We start from the raw sequence: 5,171 nt of genomic DNA, 5'->3' as shown, positions 1-5,171 counted from the left end.
ATTCTGTTATGATCCTTTTAATTTCAGTTGGTTCTGTTGTGATATCACCCATCTCATTTCTTATATGGGTTATCTGCTTCCTGTCCTATTTTTCTTTTGTCAGTTTGGTCAATGGTTTATCAATTTTGTTGATCTTTTCAAAGAACCAGCTTTTGGTCTTGTTAACTCTTTCAGTTGTTTTTCTCTTCTCTATTTCGTTTAATTCTACTCTAATTCTTATTATTTCCTTTCTTCTGGCGCCTAAGGGCTTCTTTTGCTGCTCTCTTTCTACTTGTTCCAATTGTAGGGTTAATGTTTTGATTATGGCCCTTTCTTCCTTTTGGATGTTTATTTATGTTTTTTAATGTTTTATTTTGACAATTTCATACTTACAGAAAAAATGCAAGAATAGTACCAAATATTCCTGTGTACTCTTCATCCGGAATACCCACATGTTAACATTTTATTATATTTTTAAAATAATTATTCCTATAGATATAGATATACAAAAGTTGTTTTTCTGAAGTGCTTGAGAGTAAGTTACAGATATGCTGTCCCTTTATCCCTAAATACTCTAATGTGTATTTATTCTGTTTCATAGCAATAGTAAAATGATCAAAATCAGGAGATTAATATTGATGTAAAACCAAAAACCAAACCCTTTGCCATCAAGTGGATTCTGGTTGATAGCAACCCAAGTTATATATCAATACTATATTTTTATGCAAATAAAGCATGCCTTCTGCACTTGTTTGCTGGCTGCACCCCCCCCCCCCATTATTTCTGTAACCATGCTGTGCTAATTTTGTTTTTTTTTTACAGCAACATGTGGAAGGGGATTGGCACAGTGGCTCTTGTGAAGGTGCCTCATAGGGGGAGGGCATGGTTGGCAAACAAACTCAGAAGGCATGCATTATTTTCATAAAAATATGGTAGTTATAAACCTTATTAAAATTTTGCCAATTGTCCTGATAATATCCTTTGGCAAAAGAAAATCCACGAGTTGTTAAAACTCTTTAGATTCCTTTAATCTGGAAAGGTTACTCAGTCTTTTTTGTCTCTCATGATCTCATATTTTTTTTTAGTACAGGCCAGCTAAAGTACAATGTCCCTCAATTTGGGTTTCTCTGACGTTTCTTGGGATTAAATTTAGGTTTTCATTTTGGGCAAAAATACCATGGAAGTGATGTGATCTTCTCAGTATATCATATCAGAAGCACATCATGTTGATTTGTACTTTTACTGGTGATATTAACTTTCATTGCTTGATTAAGGTGGTATCTGCCAGGTTTCTCCACTGTAGAGTTACCACTACTTTCTTTATAATTCATAAGAATCTTGTGGTGAGATTCTTAGAGTGTACGCAAATATTCTGCTATTAATCAAACTCTCACTCACTAGTTTTAACATCCACTGATGATTCTTGCCTGTATCAGTTATTTCTATGATTCTTGCTTATCTAGTACTTTCTCGGCACCTACATTCAAACTATTGAATGCTGCTGAATAAAAGTCGTATAACCTGGATGACTAGTTGTCATCTCTGTTATGATGATTATAATCTTCAAAGGGGCACTAACCCCTTCCTGGCAAACCTACCATGTCTCTTTAGAAACATTGCTTTTTTAATTTCCCAAAATATATAATTCATAAGTTATACTCTTTTATCAAAACTTTTCCACCCCACATCTCCTTTACTCTTAGCCTCTGACCTTGCTTTAGACTTAATTGAGAAAGTAGAAGCCATTCAATCAGAACTTCCTCATCTTCCTACCTCCAAATCTAACAATTTACCTCAATTTAAATCTGTCTTCTCTGTTTTGCCTCCTGTCCCTCCTCTTGTCAAAGACAAACTTGTCCACTTGCGCTGTGGTTCCAGTATCCTTTCGCCTTCTCAAGTATTTTAATTCCTTCATTTTGTTCCCTCTCTCTTCTACATCCCCAATCTCTCCCTATCTACTGGATCACTTCCATCAGCATAACCTGCTTTAGTAACTCTCATCCTAAACCTCCTTTCCTTGACCCCTTAACCCACTCAACTAGAGTCCCACTTATCTACTTATCTTCACAATAAGTCTTTTCTAAAGAGTTATATCCAATCCTCCATTTCCCGTTCACTCTTTAATCCACTTTTATCTGGGCTTTCAACCTCACCAGAGCATTGAAACTGCTCTTGCTAAGGTCACCACCAAGAACCTCCAAATTACCAACTCTAACGGACCCTGGATCTCTCAGCATCATTTGACATAAGTGATACTTTCCTTTCTTGGTTCCTGTAACTCCATACTTTCCTGGTTTCCCTCCTCTCCCTGGCTCTTCCTTCTCAGCTTCTTTTGTTGGCTTCCATGACCTGACCTCTAAGTGTTAGAGTACCTCATTTCTCCATCCTGTCTTTTCTTATTTATCTGTCCTTTCTGTAGGCGATTTCATCTAGTCCCATGGCTTTAAATGCTGATGCTTTCCAAATTTACACATTTAGCACAGAACTTCACTCCTGATTTCCATACTTACTCAATTATTATCTGATCTCTTTACTTGGATATCTGGTAAACATTTCAATTTTAATAGTTCAAATTACAGCTTTTGATCTCTTCCCTCAAATCTGTTCCTCCCCCATAGTTCATCATCTCAGTAAATTACACCATTATCCAGTTGTTCAAGCCAACAATTTAGAGGTAATCCTCCATATTTTCCCCTTTCTCTTACCATATGTGGCAGCCATGAAAATTCACCTCTCAGACCTCCAACTGTAGGAAGCATAACAGTTCCAGCCGCTGTGCTCTAATATCCACCACCATATTCCAGGCTGAGCTTCCACTGACAGCTTGCAGCTAGCGATTGAACACTGGAGGGATATAAGGCAGGCCCACTCCTGGCAGGTGTAAGACTCCTCTGATGGGGGACTTGAAGACTCCCACTGGCTTTGCTGAAACTTCCTTAGAACTGCTTCATATCTAAGACTTTTCCTACCCAAACTTCTTTCCTTTCCTGTCCTCCACAGGAGGTGAACCTGCATCCAGTCTAACTGTTCTCCCAGATCCCTTCTGATCCCTCCCTATTTATTCCTTACACTTGTTTCCTCCAGTGTCCCTGCCCCATGGAGATTGCATTCTGCTGTAGAAGTCAGAAATCTCTTGCACATCTAATCCCATCTTGCTGTCTGCTTCTCGGACGATGAAAACTAATACAGCATATACATTGTTGATCCAACAGCAAATTTCATGTTATTTCTATTTCCTAATATCGCTCTTGTATCCATTCATTCTCTCTATCCCAACACCTCTCTAGTAGAAGCTACTGACATTTTTCCCCTGGATGGCTGCAACAGCTGGCTGCTCCCATTTTACGCCTCTCCAATACATTCTCATCACAGGAGCCAGAGTGATTTTTTTTTTTTTTTTTTAATAGTAAATCAATCATGTTACTTCCCTGCTTAAAACCTTTCAATGGTTTTCCATTAAAATGTAAACTCTTACCACTGCCACGAGGTGTTTCAACACCTGGCTCCTGCCTCTCTCTTCAACTTCATCTTATACTGCCTTCTCCCTTGTCCCCACGCTCACCAAGCTTCAGCCATGCTAGTGTCCTTTCTCTTTTCTACAACTTGCCAAATCCTTTACTGCCTTGGGTCCTTTCCACTTGCTCTTCCCTCTTCCTCCATTTCTTTTGATGGTGGGCTCAGTCTCATCCTTAGCTTTCAACTTAAATGTCCCCTCACTGGTGAGGCCTTTTCCACCCAAGCTATCATCTATCACATTATTCTGACTGTTTCCTCCCAAGTAATTACCACTGTGACTATTTTGCTCAGTGTCTGTTTCTCCCACTAGAAAGTTAGGCAAACTATGGCTTACAGGCCACCATTTGTTTTTGCAATTTAAGAGATGTTTTTTTAAATTTGTAAATGTTTGGAGGGAAAAAAATTTTAAAAAGAATATTTCATGGCATGTGAAAATTATGTTAAATTTTGAATTTCAGTGTCTATAAATAAAGTTGGAACACAGCCACTCTCATTCATTTATGTATTGACTATGGCTGCTTTCACACTACAACAGCAGAGTTGAGTATCTACTCAACTAAAAAGCCTAAAATATTTACTATAGATTTCCTTACAGAAAAAGTTTTCTGACTTCTACACTAGAATACAAGCTCCATGGGGCAGGGACATTGTTTGTCTTTGCTCAGTCCTTCACTCCCAGTGCCTGGTCCACAGCTATGGTTGTTGTTAGGTGCCCTAGAGTTGGTTCCAACTCATAGTGACCCTATGTACAACAGAACGAAACACTTCCCAGTCCTGCGCTATCCTCGTGATGGTTGTTATGCTTGAGCTCATTGTTACAGCTACTGTGTCAATTCATCTTCTTACGGGTCTTCCTCTTTTTTGCTGACCTTCTACTTTACCAAGTATGATGTCCTTTTCCAGGGACTGATCCCGCCTGATAACACGCCCAAAGTATGTGAGACAAAGTGTCACCATCCTTGCTTCTAAGGAGCATTCTGGCCGTACTTCCAAGACATTTGTTCGTTCTTCTGGCAGTCCATGGTACGTTCAATATTCTTCCCCAACACCGTAATTCAAAGGCGTCAATTCTTCTTTGGTCTTCTTATTCATTGTTCAGCTTTTGCATGCATATGGGGCAATAGAAAATACCATGACTTGATTCAGGGGTGCCTTAGTCCTCCAAGAGACCGCTTTCAGCCGAGAAAACCCTATGGAGCAGTTCTACCCTGTAACACATGGGGTCGCCATGACTGGGATTTGACTCCACAGCAATGGCTTTGGTTTGGTATAGGGTTGTCACACAGACTAAATTTAACAAGAATGTTCGATGTGAAAAAGCTTTGTAAACAATAAACACTATCCAAGTGGACTTATCAATGTTGCAATATGTTAGTATCCCTTGGCGCTGAGCAGTCCTGTTTGAGGGAAGGACTCTGAACTGGAATGAGGAGATCTAACTCATCCTAACTCTTGCTACTTATTAACTGACCTCGCTTGGGCAATTGGAACTTCTGTGGCCTGTTTCTTTTCTTTTGTAAAACCAGCCTCTGAACAGACAAGATCATCACTCAAGAGTCCCTCTTTTCCGAGCCTTTCCTCTTTCACGGCGTACAAAGACACTCCACCTCTCTTGTCTCCCCTAGGCAGGCCTCAGAGGCGGTCGACGGGGGCGGGGCCAGCCCGGGGGCGGGGAT

This window comes from Trichechus manatus, unplaced genomic scaffold, assembly GCF_000243295.1.
Source record: "Trichechus manatus latirostris isolate Lorelei unplaced genomic scaffold, TriManLat1.0 scaffold00056, whole genome shotgun sequence".
Classification (NCBI taxonomy): domain Eukaryota; kingdom Metazoa; phylum Chordata; class Mammalia; order Sirenia; family Trichechidae; genus Trichechus; species Trichechus manatus.
Note: the sequence above shows the minus strand (reverse complement) of the source record.